Source organism: Pristiophorus japonicus, unplaced genomic scaffold (assembly GCF_044704955.1).
Source record: "Pristiophorus japonicus isolate sPriJap1 unplaced genomic scaffold, sPriJap1.hap1 HAP1_SCAFFOLD_94, whole genome shotgun sequence".
Taxonomy (NCBI): Eukaryota; Metazoa; Chordata; class Chondrichthyes; family Pristiophoridae; genus Pristiophorus; species Pristiophorus japonicus.
The window spans coordinates 708,873-731,058 of record NW_027254868.1 but is presented as its reverse complement, the minus strand read 5'-3'; the positions used below and the strand labels follow the sequence as shown (position 1 = coordinate 731,058).

At 44.6% G+C, this 22,186-nt stretch overlaps 1 protein-coding gene and 10 non-coding genes across 11 annotated transcripts in view; 1 reads left to right on the top strand and 10 right to left on the bottom strand.

The window, feature by feature from the left end:
• LOC139257944 (zinc finger protein 850-like) overlaps nucleotides 1–22,186 on the top strand; it is a gene marked incomplete at its 5' end in the record, with an annotated part of 812,458 nt that overhangs the window by 729,957 nt on the left and 60,315 nt on the right. The gene's annotated exons all lie outside the window — the stretch shown is intronic.
• Nucleotides 637–710, bottom strand: trnai-aau (transfer RNA isoleucine (anticodon AAU)). Its single transcript has one exon. It is a non-coding gene; the product is annotated as a tRNA-Ile (tRNA).
• On the bottom strand, nucleotides 2,909–2,982 carry trnai-aau (transfer RNA isoleucine (anticodon AAU)). The gene has a single exon. It is a non-coding gene; the product is annotated as a tRNA-Ile (tRNA).
• Nucleotides 5,182–5,255, bottom strand: trnai-aau (transfer RNA isoleucine (anticodon AAU)). The gene has a single exon. It is a non-coding gene; the product is annotated as a tRNA-Ile (tRNA).
• trnai-aau (transfer RNA isoleucine (anticodon AAU)) lies at nucleotides 7,456–7,529 on the bottom strand. The gene has a single exon. It is a non-coding gene; the product is annotated as a tRNA-Ile (tRNA).
• Nucleotides 9,728–9,801, bottom strand: trnai-aau (transfer RNA isoleucine (anticodon AAU)). Its single transcript has one exon. It is a non-coding gene; the product is annotated as a tRNA-Ile (tRNA).
• trnai-aau (transfer RNA isoleucine (anticodon AAU)) lies at nucleotides 12,001–12,074 on the bottom strand. The gene has a single exon. It is a non-coding gene; the product is annotated as a tRNA-Ile (tRNA).
• Nucleotides 14,274–14,347, bottom strand: trnai-aau (transfer RNA isoleucine (anticodon AAU)). Its single transcript has one exon. It is a non-coding gene; the product is annotated as a tRNA-Ile (tRNA).
• On the bottom strand, nucleotides 16,548–16,621 carry trnai-aau (transfer RNA isoleucine (anticodon AAU)). The gene has a single exon. It is a non-coding gene; the product is annotated as a tRNA-Ile (tRNA).
• Nucleotides 18,822–18,895, bottom strand: trnai-aau (transfer RNA isoleucine (anticodon AAU)). The gene has a single exon. It is a non-coding gene; the product is annotated as a tRNA-Ile (tRNA).
• Nucleotides 21,094–21,167, bottom strand: trnai-aau (transfer RNA isoleucine (anticodon AAU)). The gene has a single exon. It is a non-coding gene; the product is annotated as a tRNA-Ile (tRNA).

The window sequence follows — 22,186 nt, the reverse complement described above, 5'->3', positions numbered from 1 at the left end:
ACAGCCTTGCAGTTCAAACGGCCGAAAATACAATGTTCCCCGACCGGGAATCGAACCCAGGCCCCAGCGGTGAAAGCGCCAAAACCTAACCACGAAACCACCAGGGAAGCTGCTACACATTTGCAGACCAACACAGTCTTTCCTGCTTGCTCCTTCCAAAGTCTCACCACTTTCGCGCCAGGTAAAACTGTTCGTAGCAAATGGCATTTTTTGTGGAGAACACCAAAGATATGTCCGCGCATCCGCAGCATCACGTGCGGGTAGGCATCCACTGAAATCAATTTCATTCTGTCCTTTTCTCGGGATTTTTCACTCTCGGTGCCGGGTGAACATTTCATTTCGTGTTTTTGTCCTGAACTGCAGTCTTTTGCCCATCTCCAGGCGACAGAACCGTTCTGTCTGTCTGTTCCGACTTTTGAGCATTTACGGGAACAGGCCTCCGGTTCATCGTTTATCAGCAAAGTAAGAAACAGAAATAAACAGAAAGATGTGCCTCTCCACCCCGTCGGCAAGTAGCAATGACTGTTATTCCAAATAATTCCCAACCCTTGGGTTTATGTGTGGATTTGTTTCATTATAAAGATTTGATTTTCAACGTGACTAAAAACCGAATAAAAATTATGAAAAACACTGGAATGGCCCGTACGGGGATCGAACCCGCGACCTTGGCGTTATTAGCACCACGCTCTAACCAACTGAGCTAACCGGCCACAAATTGTGTCAACGTTGCGTGAAAGCTCAGTCTGCGGGGATTGTGTATCCAACTCACACTGGATGACAGATTTACTGCATAAACATTGAACGCATCACATCGCTTAAACATTGTTCACTGTTCATCTACAACACTGCGCAGAGTGTAAATAGAACGTTACAGAACGTAACAGCTTAATCTAAAAACAATTCATGTTGAAAATTATTATCACGCAATCGCTGAACAGCCCACTGTCCCGATATAAAATCAGCCACTACCCTTCGAATGAAGGGAACGCGAAATAACCAAAAATTGCTGAAACACGGGATTGAGCCATGAAACAGCTGGATCTTCAGTCAAACGCCTTCCCAACTGAACTATTTCGGTCTGACAGTGAACGAAGCAAAGTTTTCTCACACCTTTTTGAAAGAAAACCTGACCCCGGAAGGAATTGCCCCACCCACTCTGTCCTCGTTTCGGGGCAATGGGTCCCAAACACATCTCAGAGCTCAGGTTGTGTCAATGTAAAGTATAATGATACCGAAAATCTTAATGCTCATGTTCCGTTGTCAGTGCCCACGATCCAGGCAATGGTCTTGTACACGTTGCTAAGTTCAAAATGTGTATTTTTTCGCACTGGCAATGAATTTACTGATTCTGTGCTGTGATCAACTAGGTTACTTAGGGTGATGTCGTGCAAGAACGTAATGGAAGCCTAATTATAATGGTGATTGTTCTCACACTGCAGTTAAATGTTGGCAAATTTACAGTGTCAATCAGCAATTCAATTCCACATGTTGATTTAATGTTCTGCTGAAGTGTTCATAAAGAAACAAAGCTTGCACAACAGGCTCGATCTCACCGTCTTGAAGACACAGTGAAATATACTGGAGAGTTTATAACTGTTTGAGAACATAAAATGTCAGTAAAATACCCCGTTCTTTTCTCGACACCGATGGGCTGTGAAAGGGAGACCGGCCGAAGTCCCACATAGCCGCACTGACCCCGAGGCAAGGTGAAATCCTAACAGGTTCAGTCCATAGCAGTGCTATGCTGAAGAGAGATAAGTGTCGCGAATAAAGGAGAGACTTAACAATACTGATGTTGAATATCGGTTAGATCAATCACTCCATGAATTCACTGCTGGGAAATTCAGAGCTTGTAAATTGCCTGTGAACGCTAAACATAGACACACAGTGAGCCAATGTGCAATATAGGAGGGGCCCAGGCCAAATGAATGCAATGCTCGGGATAAGTTATCAGTGGCCATGGCCCAGGCATTCACTGATTCCAGTCTTGCAGACGTTGCTAAGTTTAAAATGCTGAATATTTCCACACTGGCAATGCATTGACAGATGGTAAGCTAGAATGATGTGCCGCAAAAATGTACACGGAAGGCTAAAGTTAGCCATGATTGGCAACATTTACGGTGTCAATCAGCACTAGTTGAGCGAGATCTCCTCATTTACTGCTGACTTTGAAACGGAAGGCACAGAAGTGTGTGCTGTATCACGACAACGAATGATGCGCTGCTGATGGTTGGGGTAGCAAGAGTGCAGTGAGCTGTGAATTTGTTCAGGAACAGCCTTGCAGTTCAAACGGCCGAAAATACAATGTTCCCCGACCGGGAATCGAACCCAGGCCCCAGCGGTGAAAGCGCCAAAACCTAACCACGAAACCACCAGGGAAGCTGCTACACATTTGCAGACCAACACAGTCTTTCCTGCTTGCTCCTTCCAAAGTCTCACCACTTTCGCGCCAGGTAAAACTGTTCGTAGCAAATGGCATTTTTTGTGGAGAACACCAAAGATATGTCCGCGCATCCGCAGCATCACGTGCGGGTAGGCATCCACTGAAATCAATTTCATTCTGTCCTTTTCTCGGGATTTTTCACTCTCGGTGCCGGGTGAACATTTCATTTCGTGTTTTTGTCCTGAACTGCAGTCTTTTGCCCATCTCCAGGCGACAGAACCGTTCTGTCTGTCTGTTCCGACTTTTGAGCATTTACGGGAACAGGCCTCCGGTTCATCGTTTATCAGCAAAGTAAGAAACAGAAATAAACAGAAAGATGTGCCTCTCCACCCCGTCGGCAAGTAGCAATGACTGTTATTCCAAATAATTCCCAACCCTTGGGTTTCTGTGTGGATTTGTTTCATTATAAAGATTTGATTTTCAACGTGACTAAAAACCGAATAAAAATTATGAAAAACACTGGAATGGCCCGTACGGGGATCGAACCCGCGACCTTGGCGTTATTAGCACCACGCTCTAACCAACTGAGCTAACCGGCCACAAATTGTGTCAACGTTGCGTGAAAGCTCAGTCTGCGGGGATTGTGTATCCAACTCACACTGGATGACAGATTTACTGCATAAACATTGAACGCATCACATCGCTTAAACATTGTTCACTGTTCATCTACAACACTGCGCAGAGTGTAAATAGAACGTTACAGAACGTAACAGCTTAATCTAAAAACAATTCATGTTGAAAATTATTATCACGCAACCGCTGAACAGCCCACTGTCCCGATATAAAATCAGCCACTACCCTTCGAATGAAGGGAACGCGAAATAACCAAAAATTGCTGAAACACGGGATTGAGCCATGAAACATCTGGATCTTCAGTCAAACGCCTTCCCAACTGAACTTTTTCGGTCTGACAGTGAACGAAGCAAAGTTTTCTCACACCTTTTTGAAAGAAAACCTGACCCCGGAAGGAATTGCCCCACCCACTCTGTCCTCGTTTCGGGGCAATGGGTCCCAAACACATCTCAGAGCTCAGGTTGTGTCAATGTAAAGTATAATGATACCGACAATCTTAATGCTCATGTTCCGTTGTCAGTGCCCACGATCCAGGCAATGGTCCTGTACACGTTGCTAAGTTCAAAATGTGTATTTTTTCGCACTGGCAATGAATTAACTGATATCTGTGCTGTGATCAACTAGGTTACTTAGGGTGATGTCGTGCAAGAACGTAATGGAAGCCTAATTATAATGGTGATTGTTCTCACACTGCAGTTAAATGTTGGCAAATTTACAGTGTCAATCAGCAATTCAATTCCACATGTTGATTTAATGTTCTGCTGAAGTGTTCATAAAGAAACAAAGCTTGCACAACAGGCTCGATCTCACCGTCTTGAAGACACAGTGAAATATACTGGAGAGTTTATAACTGTTTGAGAACATAAAATGTCAGTAAAATACCCCGTTCTTTTCTCGACACCGATGGGCTGTGAAAGCGAGACCGGCCGAAGTCCCACATAGCCGCACTGACCCCGAGGCAAGGTGAAATCCTAACAGGTTCAGTCCATAGCAGTGCTATGCTGAAGAGAGATAAGTGTCGCGAATAAAGGAGAGACTTAACAATACTGATGTTGAATATCGGTTAGATCAATCACTCCATGAATTCACTGCTGGGAAATTCAGAGCTTGTAAATTGCCTGTGAACGCTAAACATAGACACACAGTGAGCCAATGTGCAATATAGGAGGGGCCCAGGCCAAATGAATGCAATGCTCGGGATAAGTTATCAGTGGCCATGGCCCAGGCATTCACTGTATCCAGTCTTGCAGACGTTGCTAAGTTTAAAATGCTGAATATTTCCACACTGGCAATGCATTGACAGATGGTAAGCTAGAGTGATGTGCCGCAAAAATGTACACGGAAGGCTAAAGTTAGCCATGATTGGCAACATTTACGGTGTCAATCAGCACTAGTTGAGCGAGATCTCCTCATTTACTGCTGACTTTGAAACGGAAGGCACAGAAGTGTGTGCTGTGTCATTACAACGAATGATGCGCTGCTGATGGTTGGGGTAGCAAGAGTGCAGTGAGCTGTGAATTTGTTCATGAACAGCCTTGCAGTTCAAACGGCCGAAAATACAATGCTCCCTGACGGGGAATCGAACCCGGGCCGCAGCGGTGAAAGCGCCGAAACCTAACCACGAAACCACCAGGGAAGCTGCTACACATTTGCAGACCAACACAGTCTTTCCTGCTTGCTCCTTCCAAAGTCTCACCACTTTCGCGCCAGGTAAAACTGTTCGTAGCAAATGGCATTTTTTGTGGAGAACACCAAAGATATGTCCGCGCATCCGCCGCATCACGTGCGGGTAGGCATCCACTGAAATCTATTTCATTCTGTCCTTTTCTCGGGATTTTTCACTCTCGGTGCCGGGTGAACATTTCATTTCGTGTTTTTGTCCTGAACTGCAGTCTTTTGCCCATCTCCAGGCGACAGAACCGTTCTGTCTGTCTGTTCCTACTTTTGAGCATTTACGGGAACAGGCCTCCGGTTCATCGTTTATCAGCAAACCAAGAAACAGAAACAAACAGAAAGATGTGCCTCTCCACCCCGTCGGCAAGTAGCAATGACTGTTATTCCAAATAATTCCCAACCCTTGGGTTTCTGTGTGGATTTGTTTCATTATAAAGATTTGATTTTCAACGTGACTAAAAACCGAATAAAAATTATGAAAAACACTGGAATGGCCCGTACGGGGATCGAACCCACGACCTTGCGGTTATTAGCACCACGCTTTAACCAACTGAGCTAACCGGCCACAAATTGTGTCAACGTTGCGTGAAAGCTCAGTCTGCGGGGATTGTGTTTCCAACTCACACTGGATGACAGATTTACTGCATAAACATTGAACGCATCACATCGCTTAAACATTGTTCACTGTTCATCTACAACACTGCGCAGAGTGTAAATAGAACGTTACAGAACGTAACAGCTTAATCTAAAAACAATTCATGTTGAAAATTATTATCACGCAACCGCTGAACAGCCCACTGTCCCGATATAAAATCAGCCACTAACCTTCGAATGAAGGGAACGCGAAATAACCAAAAATTGCTGAAACACGGGATTGAGCCATGAAACATCTGGATCTTCAGTCAAACGCCTTCCCAACTGAACTATTTCAGGCCTGACAGTGAACGAAGCAAAGTTTTCTCACACCTTTTTGAAAGAAAACCTGACCCCGGAAGGAATTGCCCCACCCACTCTGTCCTCGTTTCGGGGCAATGGGTCCCAAACACATCTCAGAGCTCAGGTTGTGTCAATGTAAAGTATAATGATACCGAAAATCTTAATGCTCATGTTCCGTTATCAGTGCCCACGATCCAGGCAATGGTCTTGTACACGTTGCTAAGTTCAAAATGTGTATTTTTTTACACTGGCAATGAATTAACTGATATCTGTGCTGTGATCAACTAGGTTACTTAGGGTGATGTCGTGCAAGAACGTAATGGAAGCCTAATTATAATGGTAATTGTTCTCACACTGCAGTTAAATGTTGGCAAATTTACAGTGTCAATCAGCAATTCAATTCCACATGTTGATTTAATGTTCTGCTGAAGTGTTCATAAAGAAACAAAGCTTGCACAACAGGCTCGATCTCACCGTCTTGAAGACACAGTGAAATATACTGGAGAGTTTATAACTGTTTGAGAACATAAAATGTCAGTAAAATACCCCGTTCTTTTCTCGACACCGATGGGCTGTGAAAGCGAGACCGGCCGAAGTCCCACATAGCCGCACTGACCCCGAGGCAAGGTGAAATCCTAACAGGTTCAGTCCATAGCAGTGCTATGCTGAAGAGAGATAAGTGTCGCGAATAAAGGAGAGACTTAACAATACTGATGTTGAATATCGGTTAGATCAATCACTCCATGAATTCACTGCTGGGAAATTCAGAGCTTGTAAATTGCCTGTGAACGCTAAACATAGACACACAGTGAGCCAATGTGCAATATAGGAGGGGCCCAGGCCAAATGAATGCAATGCTCGGGATAAGTTATCAGTGGCCATGGCCCAGGCATTCACTGTATCCAGTCTTGCAGACGTTGCTAAGTTTAAAATGCTGAATATTTCCACACTGGCAATGCATTGACAGATGGTAAGCTAGAGTGATGTGCCGCAAAAATGTACACGGAAGGCTAAAGTTAGCCATGATTGGCAACATTTACGGTGTCAATCAGCACTAGTTGAGCGAGATCTCCTCATTTACTGCTGACTTTGAAACGGAAGGCACAGAAGTGTGTGCTGTGTCATTACAACGAATGATGCGCTGCTGATGGTTGGGGTAGCAAGAGTGCAGTGAGCTGTGAATTTGTTCAGGAACAGCCTTGCAGTTCAAACGGCCGAAAATACAATGCTCCCTGACGGGGAATCGAACCCGGGCCGCAGCGGTGAAAGCGCCGAAACCTAACCACGAAACCACCAGGGAAGCTGCTACACATTTGCAGACCAACACAGTCTTTCCTGCTTGCTCCTTCCAAAGTCTCACCACTTTCGCGCCAGGTAAAACTGTTCGTAGCAAATGGCATTTTTTGTGGAGAACACCAAAGATATGTCCGCGCATCCGCCGCATCACGTGCGGGTAGGCATCCACTGAAATCTATTTCATTCTGTCCTTTTCTCGGGATTTTTCACTCTCGGTGCCGGGTGAACATTTCATTTCGTGTTTTTGTCCTGAACTGCAGTCTTTTGCCCATCTCCAGGCGACAGAACCGTTCTGTCTGTCTGTTCCGACTTTTGAGCATTTACGGGAACAGGCCTCCGGTTCATCGTTTATCAGCAAACCAAGAAACAGAAATAAACAGAAAGATGTGCCTCTCCACCCCGTCGGCAAGTAGCAATGACTGTTTTTCCAAATAATTCCCAACCCTTGGGTTTCTGTGTGGATTTGTTTCATTATAAAGATTTGATTTTCAACGTGACTAAAAACCGAATAAAAATTATGAAAAACACTGGAATGGCCCGTACGGGGATCGAACCCGCGACCTTGGCGTTATTAGCACCACGCTCTAACCAACTGAGCTAACCGGCCACAAATTGTGTCAACGTTGCGTGAAAGCTCAGTCTGCGGGGATTGTGTTTCCAACTCACACTGGATGACAGATTACTGCATAAACATTGAACGCATCACATCGCTTAAACATTGTTCACTGTTCATCTACAACACTGCGCAGAGTGTAAATAGAACGTAACAGAACGTAACAGCTTAATCTAAAAACAATTCATGTTGAAAATTATTATCACGCAATCGCTGAACAGCCCACTGTCCCGATATAAAATCAGCCACTACCCTTCGAATGAAGGGAACGCGAAATAACCAAAAATTGCTGAAACACGGGATTGAGCCATGAAACATCTGGATCTTCAGTCAAACGCCTTCCCAACTGAACTATTTCGGTCTGACAGTGAACGAAGCAAAGTTTTCTCACACCTTTTTGAAAGAAAACCTGACCCCGGAAGGAATTGCCCCACCCACTCTGTCCTCGTTTCGGGGCAATGGGTCCCAAACACATCTCAGAGCTCAGGTTGTGTCAATGTAAAGTATAATGATACCGAAAATCTTAATGCTCATGTTCCGTTGTCAGTGCCCACGATCCAGGCAATGGTCTTGTACACGTTGCTAAGTTCAAAATGTGTATTTTTTCGCACTGGCAATGAATTAACTGATATCTGTGCTGTGATCAACTAGGTTACTTAGGGTGATGTCGTGCAAGAACGTAATGGAAGCGTAATTATAATGGTGATTGTTCTCACACTGCAGTTAAATGTTGGCAAATTTACAGTGTCAATCAGCAATTCAATTCCACATGTTGATTTAATGTTCTGCTGAAGTGTTCATAAAGAAACAAAGCTTGCACAACAGGCTCGATCTCACCGTCTTGAAGACACAGTGAAATATACTGGAGAGTTTATAACTGTTTGAGAACATAAAATGTCAGTAAAATACCCCGTTCTTTTCTCGACACCGATGGGCTGTGAAAGGGAGACCGGCCGAAGTCCCACATAGCCGCACTGACCCCGAGGCAAGGTGAAATCCTAACAGGTTCAGTCCATAGCAGTGCTATGCTGAAGAGAGATAAGTGTCGCGAATAAAGGAGAGACTTAACAATACTGATGTTGAATATCGGTTAGATCAATCACTCCATGAATTCACTGCTGGGAAATTCAGAGCTTGTAAATTGCCTGTGAACGCTAAACATAGACACACAGTGAGCCAATGTGCAATATAGGAGGGGCCCAGGCCAAATGAATGCAATGCTCGGGATAAGTTATCAGTGGCCATGGCCCAGGCATTCACTGTATCCAGTCTTGCAGACGTTGCTAAGTTTAAAATGCTGAATATTTCCACACTGGCAATGCATTGACAGATGGTAAGCTAGAGTGATGTGCCGCAAAAATGTACACGGAAGGCTAAAGTTAGCCATGATTGGCAACATTTACGGTGTCAATCAGCACTAGTTAAGCGAGATCTCCTCATTTACTGCTGACTTTGAAACGGAAGGCACAGAAGTGTGTGCTGCATCATTACAACGAATGATGCGCTGCTGATGGTTGGGGCAGCAAGAGTGCAGTGAGCTGTGAATTTGTTCAGGAACAGCCTTGCAGTTCAAACGGCCGAAAATACAATGCTCCCTGACCGGGAATCTAACCCGGGCCGCAGCGGTGAAAGCGCCGAAACCTAACCACGAAACCACCAGGGAAGCTGCTACACATTTGCAGACCAACACAGTCTTTCCTGCTTGCTCCTTCCAAAGTCTCACCACTTTCGCGCCAGATAAAACTGTTTGTAGCAAATGGCATTTTTTGTGGAGAACACCAAAGATATGTCCGCGCATCCGCAGCATCACGTGCGGGTAGGCATCCACTGAAATCAATTTCATTCTGTCCTTTTCTCGGGATTTTTCACTCTCGGTGCCGGGTGAACATTTCATTTCGTGTTTTTGTCCTGAACTGCAGTCTTTTGCCCATCTCCAGGCGACAGAACCGTTCTGTCTGTCTGTTCCGACTTTTGAGCATTTACGGGAACAGGCCTCCGGTTCATCGTTTATCAGCAAACCAAGAAACAGAAATAAACAGAAAGATGTGCCTCTCCACCCCGTCGGCAAGTAGTAACGACTGTTATTCCAAATAATTCCCAACCCTTGGGTTTCTGTGTGGATTTGTTTCATTATAAAGATTTGATTTTCAACGTGACTAAAAACCGAATAAAAATTATGAAAAACACTGGAATGGCCCGTACGGGGATCGAACCCGCGACCTTGGCGTTATTAGCACCACGCTCTAACCAACTGAGCTAACCGGCCACAAATTGTGTCAACGTTGCGTGAAAGCTCAGTCTGCGGGGATTGTGTTTCCAACTCACACTGGATGACAGATTTACTGCATAAACATTGAACGCATCACATCGCTTAAACATTGTTCACTGTTCATCTACAACACTGCGCAGAGTGTAAATAGAACGTTACAGAACGTAACAGCTTAATCTAAAAATAATTCATGTTGAAAATTATTATCACGCAATCGCTGAACAGCCCACTGTCCCGATATAAAATCAGCCACTACCCTTCGAATGAAGGGAACGCGAAATAACCAAAAATTGCTGAAACACGGGATTGAGCCATGAAACATCTGGATCTTCAGTCAAACGCCTTCCCAACTGAACTATTTCGGTCTGACAGTGAACGAAGCAAAGTTTTCTCACACCTTTTTGAAAGAAAACCTGACCCCGGAAGGAATTGCCCCACCCACTCTGTCCTCGTTTCGGGGCAATGGGTCCCAAACACATCTCAGAGCTCAGGTTGTGTCAATGTAAAGTATAATGATACCGAAAATCTTAATGCTCATGTTCCGTTGTCAGTGCCCACGATCCAGGCAATGGTCTTGTACACGTTGCTAAGTTCAAAATGTGTATTTTTTCGCACTGGCAATGAATTAACTGATATCTGTGCTGTGATCAACTAGGTTACTTAGGGTGATGTCGTGCAAGAACGTAATGGAAGCGTAATTATAATGGTGATTGTTCTCACACTGCAGTTAAATGTTGGCAAATTTACAGTGTCAATCAGCAATTCAATTCCACATGTTGATTTAATGTTCTGCTGAAGTGTTCATAAAGAAACAAAGCTTGCACAACAGGCTCGATCTCACCGTCTTGAAGACACAGTGAAATATACTGGAGAGTTTATAACTGTTTGAGAACATAAAATGTCAGTAAAATACCCCGTTCTTTTCTCGACACCGATGGGCTGTGAAAGGGAGACCGGCCGAAGTCCCACATAGCCGCACTGACCCCGAGGCAAGGTGAAATCCTAACAGGTTCAGTCCATAGCAGTGCTATGCTGAAGAGAGATAAGTGTCGCGAATAAAGGAGAGACTTAACAATACTGATGTTGAATATCGGTTAGATCAATCACTCCATGAATTCACTGCTGGGAAATTCAGAGCTTGTAAATTGCCTGTGAACGCTAAACATAGACACACAGTGAGCCAATGTGCAATATAGGAGGGGCCCAGGCCAAATGAATGCAATGCTCGGGATAAGTTATCAGTGGCCATGGCCCAGGCATTCACTGTATCCAGTCTTGCAGACGTTGCTAAGTTTAAAATGCTGAATATTTCCACACTGGCAATGCATTGACAGATGGTAAGCTAGAGTGATGTGCCGCAAAAATGTACACGGAAGGCTAAAGTTAGCCATGATTGGCAACATTTACGGTGTCAATCAGCACTAGTTAAGCGAGATCTCCTCATTTACTGCTGACTTTGAAACGGAAGGCACAGAAGTGTGTGCTGCATCATTACAACGAATGATGCGCTGCTGATGGTTGGGGCAGCAAGAGTGCAGTGAGCTGTGAATTTGTTCAGGAACAGCCTTGCAGTTCAAACGGCCGAAAATACAATGCTCCCTGACCGGGAATCAAACCCGGGCCGCAGCGGTGAAAGCGCCGAAACCTAACCACGAAACCACCAGGGAAGCTGCTACACATTTGCAGACCAACACAGTCTTTCCTGCTTGCTCCTTCCAAAGTCTCACCACTTTCGCGCCAGGTAAAACTGTTTGTAGCAAATGGCATTTTTTGTGGAGAACACCAAAGATATGTCCGCGCATCCGCAGCATCACGTGCGGGTAGGCATCCACTGAAATCAATTTCATTCTGTCCTTTTCTCGGGATTTTTCACTCTCGGTGCCGGGTGAACATTTCATTTCGTGTTTTTGTCCTGAACTGCAGTCTTTTGCCCATCTCCAGGCGACAGAACCGTTCTGTCTGTCTGTTCCGACTTTTGAGCATTTACGGGAACAGGCCTCCGGTTCATCGTTTATCAGCAAACCAAGAAACAGAAATAAACAGAAAGATGTGCCTCTCCACCCCGTCGGCAAGTAGTAACGACTGTTATTCCAAATAATTCCCAACCCTTGGGTTTCTGTGTGGATTTGTTTCATTATAAAGATTTGATTTTCAACGTGACTAAAAACCGAATAAAAATTATGAAAAACACTGGAATGGCCCGTACGGGGATCGAACCCGCGACCTTGGCGTTATTAGCACCACGCTCTAACCAACTGAGCTAACCGGCCACAAATTGTGTCAACGTTGCGTGAAAGCTCAGTCTGCGGGGATTGTGTTTCCAACTCACACTGGATGACAGATTTACTGCATAAACATTGAACGCATCACATCGCTTAAACATTGTTCACTGTTCATCTACAACACTGCGCAGAGTGTAAATAGAACGTTACAGAACGTAACAGCTTAATCTAAAAATAATTCATGTTGAAAATTATTATCACGCAATCGCTGAACAGCCCACTGTCCCGATATAAAATCAGCCACTACCCTTCGAATGAAGGGAACGCGAAATAACCAAAAATTGCTGAAACACGGGATTGAGCCATGAAACATCTGGATCTTCAGTCAAACGCCTTCCCAACTGAACTATTTCGGTCTGACAGTGAACGAAGCAAAGTTTTCTCACACCTTTTTGAAAGAAAACCTGACCCCGGAAGGAATTGCCCCACCCACTCTGTCCTCGTTTCGGGGCAATGGGTCCCAAACACATCTCAGAGCTCAGGTTGTGTCAATGTAAAGTATAATGATACCGAAAATCTTAATGCTCATGTTCCGTTGTCAGTGCCCACGATCCAGGCAATGGTCTTGTACACGTTGCTAAGTTCAAAATGTGTATTTTTTCGCACTGGCAATGAATTAACTGATATCTGTGCTGTGATCAACTAGGTTACTTAGGGTGATGTCGTGCAAGAACGTAATGGAAGCGTAATTATAATGGTGATTGTTCTCACACTGCAGTTAAATGTTGGCAAATTTACAGTGTCAATCAGCAATTCAATTCCACATGTTGATTTAATGTTCTGCTGAAGTGTTCATAAAGAAACAAAGCTTCCACAACAGGCTCGATCTCACCGTCTTGAAGACACAGTGAAATATACTGGAGAGTTTATAACTGTTTGAGAACATAAAATGTCAGTAAAATACCCCGTTCTTTTCTCGACACCGATGGGCTGTGAAAGGGAGACCGGCCGAAGTCCCACATAGCCGCACTGACCCCGAGGCAAGGTGAAATCCTAACAGGTTCAGTCCATAGCAGTGCTATGCTGAAGAGAGATAAGTGTCGCGAATAAAGGAGAGACTTAACAATACTGATGTTGAATATCGGTTAGATCAATCACTCCATGAATTCACTGCTGGGAAATTCAGAACTTGTAAATTGCCTGTGAACGCTAAACATAGACACACAGTGAGCCAATGTGCAATATAGGAGGGGCCCAGGCCAAATGAATGCAATGCTCGGGATAAGTTATCAGTGCCCATGGCCCAGGCATTCACTGTATCCAGTCTTGCAGACGTTGCTAAGTTTAAAATGCTGAATATTTCCACACTGGCAATGCATTGACAGATGGTAAGCTAGAGTGATGTGCCGCAAAAATGTACACGGAAGGCTAAAGTTAGCCATGATTGGCAACATTTACGGTGTCAATCAGCACTAGTTGAGCGAGATCTCCTCATTTACTGCTGACTTTGAAACGGAAGGCACAGAAGTGTGTGCTGTGTCATTACAACGAATGATGCGCTGCTGATGGTTGGGGTAGCAAGAGTGCAGTGAGCTGTGAATTTGTTCATGAACAGCCTTGCAGTTCAAACGGCCGAAAATACAATGCTCCCTGACGGGGAATCGAACCCGGGCCGCAGCGGTGAAAGCGCCGAAACCTAACCACGAAACCACCAGGGAAGCTGCTACACATTTGCAGACCAACACAGTCTTTCCTGCTTGCTCCTTCCAAAGTCTCACCACTTTCGCGCCAGGTAAAACTGTTCGTAGCAAATGGCATTTTTTGTGGAGAACACCAAAGATATGTCCGCGCATCCGCCGCATCACGTGCGGGTAGGCATCCACTGAAATCTATTTCATTCTGTCCTTTTCTCGGGATTTTTCACTCTCGGTGCCGGGTGAACATTTCATTTCGTGTTTTTGTCCTGAACTGCAGTCTTTTGCCCATCTCCAGGCGACAGAACCGTTCTGTCTGTCTGTTCCTACTTTTGAGCATTTACGGGAACAGGCCTCCGGTTCATCGTTTATCAGCAAACCAAGAAACAGAAACAAACAGAAAGATGTGCCTCTCCACCCCGTCGGCAAGTAGCAATGACTGTTATTCCAAATAATTCCCAACCCTTGGGTTTCTGTGTGGATTTGTTTCATTATAAAGATTTGATTTTCAACGTGACTAAAAACCGAATAAAAATTATGAAAAACACTGGAATGGCCCGTACGGGGATCGAACCCACGACCTTGCGGTTATTAGCACCACGCTTTAACCAACTGAGCTAACCGGCCACAAATTGTGTCAACGTTGCGTGAAAGCTCAGTCTGCGGGGATTGTGTTTCCAACTCACACTGGATGACAGATTTACTGCATAAACATTGAACGCATCACATCGCTTAAACATTGTTCACTGTTCATCTACAACACTGCGCAGAGTGTAAATAGAACGTTACAGAACGTAACAGCTTAATCTAAAAACAATTCATGTTGAAAATTATTATCACGCAACCGCTGAACAGCCCACTGTCCCGATATAAAATCAGCCACTAACCTTCGAATGAAGGGAACGCGAAATAACCAAAAATTGCTGAAACACGGGATTGAGCCATGAAACATCTGGATCTTCAGTCAAACGCCTTCCCAACTGAACTATTTCAGGCCTGACAGTGAACGAAGCAAAGTTTTCTCACACCTTTTTGAAAGAAAACCTGACCCCGGAAGGAATTGCCCCACCCACTCTGTCCTCGTTTCGGGGCAATGGGTCCCAAACACATCTCAGAGCTCAGGTTGTGTCAATGTAAAGTATAATGATACCGAAAATCTTAATGCTCATGTTCCGTTATCAGTGCCCACGATCCAGGCAATGGTCTTGTACACGTTGCTAAGTTCAAAATGTGTATTTTTTTACACTGGCAATGAATTAACTGATATCTGTGCTGTGATCAACTAGGTTACTTAGGGTGATGTCGTGCAAGAACGTAATGGAAGCCTAATTATAATGGTAATTGTTCTCACACTGCAGTTAAATGTTGGCAAATTTACAGTGTCAATCAGCAATTCAATTCCACATGTTGATTTAATGTTCTGCTGAAGTGTTCATAAAGAAACAAAGCTTGCACAACAGGCTCGATCTCACCGTCTTGAAGACACAGTGAAATATACTGGAGAGTTTATAACTGTTTGAGAACATAAAATGTCAGTAAAATACCCCGTTCTTTTCTCGACACCGATGGGCTGTGAAAGCGAGACCGGCCGAAGTCCCACATAGCCGCACTGACCCCGAGGCAAGGTGAAATCCTAACAGGTTCAGTCCATAGCAGTGCTATGCTGAAGAGAGATAAGTGTCGCGAATAAAGGAGAGACTTAACAATACTGATGTTGAATATCGGTTAGATCAATCACTCCATGAATTCACTGCTGGGAAATTCAGAGCTTGTAAATTGCCTGTGAACGCTAAACATAGACACACAGTGAGCCAATGTGCAATATAGGAGGGGCCCAGGCCAAATGAATGCAATGCTCGGGATAAGTTATCAGTGGCCATGGCCCAGGCATTCACTGTATCCAGTCTTGCAGACGTTGCTAAGTTTAAAATGCTGAATATTTCCACACTGGCAATGCATTGACAGATGGTAAGCTAGAGTGATGTGCCGCAAAAATGTACACGGAAGGCTAAAGTTAGCCATGATTGGCAACATTTACGGTGTCAATCAGCACTAGTTGAGCGAGATCTCCTCATTTACTGCTGACTTTGAAACGGAAGGCACAGAAGTGTGTGCTGTGTCATTACAACGAATGATGCGCTGCTGATGGTTGGGGTAGCAAGAGTGCAGTGAGCTGTGAATTTGTTCATGAACAGCCTTGCAGTTCAAACGGCCGAAAATACAATGCTCCCTGACGGGGAATCGAACCCGGGCCGCAGCGGTGAAAGCGCCGAAACCTAACCACGAAACCACCAGGGAAGCTGCTACACATTTGCAGACCAACACAGTCTTTCCTGCTTGCTCCTTCCAAAGTCTCACCACTTTCGCGCCAGGTAAAACTGTTCGTAGCAAATGGCATTTTTTGTGGAGAACACCAAACATATGTCCGCGCATCCGCCGCATCACGTGCGGGTAGGCATCCACTGAAATCTATTTCATTCTGTCCTTTTCTCGGGATTTTTCACTCTCGGTGCCGGGTGAACATTTCATTTCGTGTTTTTGTCCTGAACTGCAGTCTTTTGCCCATCTCCAGGCGACAGAACCGTTCTGTCTGTCTGTTCCGACTTTTGAGCATTTACGGGAACAGGCCTCCGGTTCATCGTTTATCAGCAAACCAAGAAACAGAAATAAACAGAAAGATGTGCCTCTCCACCCCGTCGGCAAGTAGCAATGACTGTTTTTCCAAATAATTCCCAACCCTTGGGTTTCTGTGTGGATTTGTTTCATTATAAAGATTTGATTTTCAACGTGACTAAAAACCGAATAAAAATTATGAAAAACACTGGAATGGCCCGTACGGGGATCGAACCCGCGACCTTGGCGTTATTAGCACCACGCTCTAACCAACTGAGCTAACCGGCCACAAATTGTGTCAACGTTGCGTGAAAGCTCAGTCTGCGGGGATTGTGTTTCCAACTCACACTGGATGACAGATTTACTGCATAAACATTGAACGCATCACATCGCTTAAACATTGTTCACTGTTCATCTACAACACTGCGCAGAGTGTAAATAGAACGTTACAGAACGTAACAGCTTAATCTAAAAACAATTCATGTTGAAAATTATTATCACGCAACCGCTGAACAGCCCACTGTCCCGATATAAAATCAGCCACTAACCTTCGAATGAAGGGAACGCGAAATAACCAAAAATTGCTGAAACACGGGATTGAGCCATGAAACATCTGGATCTTCAGTCAAACGCCTTCCCAACTGAACTATTTCAGGCCTGACAGTGAACGAAGCAAAGTTTTCTCACACCTTTTTGAAAGAAAACCTGACCCCGGAAGGAATTGCCCCACCCACTCTGTCCTCGTTTCGGGGCAATGGGTCCCAAACACATCTCAGAGCTCAGGTTGTGTCAATGTAAAGTATAATGATACCGAAAATCTTAATGCTCATGTTCCGTTATCAGTGCCCACGATCCAGGCAATGGTCTTGTACACGTTGCTAAGTTCAAAATGTGTATTTTTTTACACTGGCAATGAATTAACTGATATCTGTGCTGTGATCAACTAGGTTACTTAGGGTGATGTCGTGCAAGAACGTAATGGAAGCCTAATTATAATGGTAATTGTTCTCACACTGCAGTTAAATGTTGGCAAATTTACAGTGTCAATCAGCAATTCAATTCCACATGTTGATTTAATGTTCTGCTGAAGTGTTCATAAAGAAACAAAGCTTGCACAACAGGCTCGATCTCACCGTCTTGAAGACACAGTGAAATATACTGGAGAGTTTATAACTGTTTGAGAACATAAAATGTCAGTAAAATACCCCGTTCTTTTCTCGACACCGATGGGCTGTGAAAGCGAGACCGGCCGAAGTCCCACATAGCCGCACTGACCCCGAGGCAAGGTGAAATCCTAACAGGTTCAGTCCATAGCAGTGCTATGCTGAAGAGAGATAAGTGTCGCGAATAAAGGAGAGACTTAACAATACTGATGTTGAATATCGGTTAGATCAATCACTCCATGAATTCACTGCTGGGAAATTCAGAGCTTGTAAATTGCCTGTGAACGCTAAACATAGACACACAGTGAGCCAATGTGCAATATAGGAGGGGCCCAGGCCAAATGAATGCAATGCTCGGGATAAGTTATCAGTGCCCATGGCCCAGGCATTCACTGTATCCAGTCTTGCAGACGTTGCTAAGTTTAAAATGCTGAATATTTCCACACTGGCAATGCATTGACAGATGGTAAGCTAGAGTGATGTGCCGCAAAAATGTACACGGAAGGCTAAAGTTAGCCATGATTGGCAACATTTACGGTGTCAATCAGCACTAGTTGAGCGAGATCTCCTCATTTACTGCTGACTTTGAAACGGAAGGCACAGAAGTGTGTGCTGTGTCATTACAACGAATGATGCGCTGCTGATGGTTGGGGTAGCAAGAGTGCAGTGAGCTGTGAATTTGTTCATGAACAGCCTTGCAGTTCAAACGGCCGAAAATACAATGCTCCCTGACGGGGAATCGAACCCGGGCCGCAGCGGTGAAAGCGCCGAAACCTAACCACGAAACCACCAGGGAAGCTGCTACACATTTGCAGACCAACACAGTCTTTCCTGCTTGCTCCTTCCAAAGTCTCACCACTTTCGCGCCAGGTAAAACTGTTCGTAGCAAATGGCATTTTTTGTGGAGAACACCAAACATATGTCCGCGCATCCGCCGCATCACGTGCGGGTAGGCATCCACTGAAATCTATTTCATTCTGTCCTTTTCTCGGGATTTTTCACTCTCGGTGCCGGGTGAACATTTCATTTCGTGTTTTTGTCCTGAACTGCAGTCTTTTGCCCATCTCCAGGCGACAGAACCGTTCTGTCTGTCTGTTCCGACTTTTGAGCATTTACGGGAACAGGCCTCCGGTTCATCGTTTATCAGCAAACCAAGAAACAGAAATAAACAGAAAGATGTGCCTCTCCACCCCGTCGGCAAGTAGCAATGACTGTTTTTCCAAATAATTCCCAACCCTTGGGTTTCTGTGTGGATTTGTTTCATTATAAAGATTTGATTTTCAACGTGACTAAAAACCGAATAAAAATTATGAAAAACACTGGAATGGCCCGTACGGGGATCGAACCCGCGACCTTGGCGTTATTAGCACCACGCTCTAACCAACTGAGCTAACCGGCCACAAATTGTGTCAACGTTGCGTGAAAGCTCAGTCTGCGGGGATTGTGTTTCCAACTCACACTGGATGACAGATTACTGCATAAACATTGAACGCATCACATCGCTTAAACATTGTTCACTGTTCATCTACAACACTGCGCAGAGTGTAAATAGAACGTAACAGAACGTAACAGCTTAATCTAAAAACAATTCATGTTGAAAATTATTATCACGCAATCGCTGAACAGCCCACTGTCCCGATATAAAATCAGCCACTACCCTTCGAATGAAGGGAACGCGAAATAACCAAAAATTGCTGAAACACGGGATTGAGCCATGAAACATCTGGATCTTCAGTCAAACGCCTTCCCAACTGAACTATTTCGGTCTGACAGTGAACGAAGCAAAGTTTTCTCACACCTTTTTGAAAGAAAACCTGACCCCGGAAGGAATTGCCCCACCCACTCTGTCCTCGTTTCGGGGCAATGGGTCCCAAACACATCTCAGAGCTCAGGTTGTGTCAATGTAAAGTATAATGATACCGAAAATCTTAATGCTCATGTTCCGTTGTCAGTGCCCACGATCCAGGCAATGGTCTTGTACACGTTGCTAAGTTCAAAATGTGTATTTTTTCGTACTGGCAATGAATTAACTGATATCTGTGCTGTGATCAACTAGGTTACTTAGGGTGATGTCGTGCAAGAACGTAATGGAAGCGTAATTATAATGGTGATTGTTCTCACACTGCAGTTAAATGTTGGCAAATTTACAGTGTCAATCAGCAATTCAATTCCACATGTTGATTTAATGTTCTGCTGAAGTGTTCATAAAGAAACAAAGCTTGCACAACAGGCTCGATCTCACCGTCTTGAAGACACAGTGAAATATACTGGAGAGTTTATAACTGTTTGAGAACATAAAATGTCAGTAAAATACCCCGTTCTTTTCTCGACACCGATGGGCTGTGAAAGGGAGACCGGCCGAAGTCCCACATAGCCGCACTGACCCCGAGGCAAGGTGAAATCCTAACAGGTTCAGTCCATAGCAGTGCTATGCTGAAGAGAGATAAGTGTCGCGAATAAAGGAGAGACTTAACAATACTGATGTTGAATATCGGTTAGATCAATCACTCCATGAATTCACTGCTGGGAAATTCAGAACTTGTAAATTGCCTGTGAACGCTAAACATAGACACACAGTGAGCCAATGTGCAATATAGGAGGGGCCCAGGCCAAATGAATGCAATGCTCGGGATAAGTTATCAGTGCCCATGGCCCAGGCATTCACTGTATCCAGTCTTGCAGACGTTGCTAAGTTTAAAATGCTGAATATTTCCACACTGGCAATGCATTGACAGATGGTAAGCTAGAGTGATGTGCCGCAAAAATGTACACGGAAGGCTAAAGTTAGCCATGATTGGCAACATTTACGGTGTCAATCAGCACTAGTTGAGCGAGATCTCCTCATTTACTGCTGACTTTGAAACGGAAGGCACAGAAGTGTGTGCTGTGTCATTACAACGAATGATGCGCTGCTGATGGTTGGGGTAGCAAGAGTGCAGTGAGCTGTGAATTTGTTCATGAACAGCCTTGCAGTTCAAACGGCCGAAAATACAATGCTCCCTGACGGGGAATCGAACCCGGGCCGCAGCGGTGAAAGCGCCGAAACCTAACCACGAAACCACCAGGGAAGCTGCTACACATTTGCAGACCAACACAGTCTTTCCTGCTTGCTCCTTCCAAAGTCTCACCACTTTCGCGCCAGGTAAAACTGTTCGTAGCAAATGGCATTTTTTGTGGAGAACACCAAAGATATGTCCGCGCATCCGCAGCATCACGTGCGGATAGGCATCCACTGAAATCAATTTCATTCTGTCCTTTTCTCGGGATTTTTCACTCTCGGTGCCGGGTGAACATTTCATTTCGTGTTTTTGTCCTGAACTGCAGTCTTTTGCCCATCTCCAGGCGACAGAACCGTTCTGTCTGTCTGTTCCGACTTTTGAGCATTTACGGGAACAGGCCTCCGGTTCATCGTTTATCAGCAAACCAAGAAACAGAAATAAACAGAAAGATGTGCCTCTCCACCCCGTCGGCAAGTAGCAATGACTGTTATTCCAAATAATTCCCAACCCTTGGGTTTCTGTGTGGATTTGTTTCATTATAAAGATTTGATTTTCAACGTGACTAAAAACCGAATAAAAATTATGAAAAACACTGGAATGGCCCGTACGGGGATCGAACCCGCGACCTTGGCGTTATTAGCACCACGCTCTAACCAACTGAGCTAACCGGCCACAAATTGTGTCAACGTTGCGTGAAAGCTCAGTCTGCGGGGATTGTGTATCCAACTCACACTGGATGACAGATTTACTGCATAAACATTGAACGCATCACATCGCTTAAACATTGTTCACTGTTCATCTACAACACTGCGCAGAGTGTAAATAGAACTTTACAGAACGTAACAGCTTAATCTAAAAACAATTCATGTTGAAAATTATTATCACGCAATCGCTGAACAGCCCACTGTCCCGATATAAAATCAGCCACTACCCTTCGAATGAAGGGAACGCGAAATAACCAAAAATTGCTGAAACACGGGATTGAGCCATGAAACATCTGGATCTTCAGTCAAACGCCTTCCCAACTGAACTATTTCGGTCTGACAGTGAACGAAGCAAAGTTTTCTCACACCTTTTTGAAAGAAAACCTGACCCCGGAAGGAATTGCCCCACCCACTCTGTCCTCGTTTCGGGGCAATGGGTCCCAAACACATCTCAGAGCTCAGGTTGTGTCAATGTAAAGTATAATGATACCGAAAATCTTAATGCTCATGTTCCGTTGTCAGTGCCCACGATCCAGGCAATGGTCTTGTACACGTTGCTAAGTTCAAAATGTGTATTTTTTCGCACTGGCAATGAATTAACTGATTCTGTGCTGTGATCAACTAGGTTACTTAGGGTGATGTCGTGCAAGAACGTAATGGAAGCCTAATTATAATGGTGATTGTTCTCACACTGCAGTTAAATGTTGGCAAATTTACAGTGTCAATCAGCAATTCAATTCCACATGTTGATTTAATGTTCTGCTGAAGTGTTCATAAAGAAACAAAGCTTGCACAACAGGCTCGATCTCACCGTCTTGAAGACACAGTGAAATATACTGGAGAGTTTATAACTGTTTGAGAACATAAAATGTCAGTAAAATACCCCGTTCTTTTCTCGACACCGATGGGCTGTGAAAGGGAGACCGGCCGAAGTCCCACATAGCCGCACTGACCCCGAGGCAAGGTGAAATCCTAACAGGTTCAGTC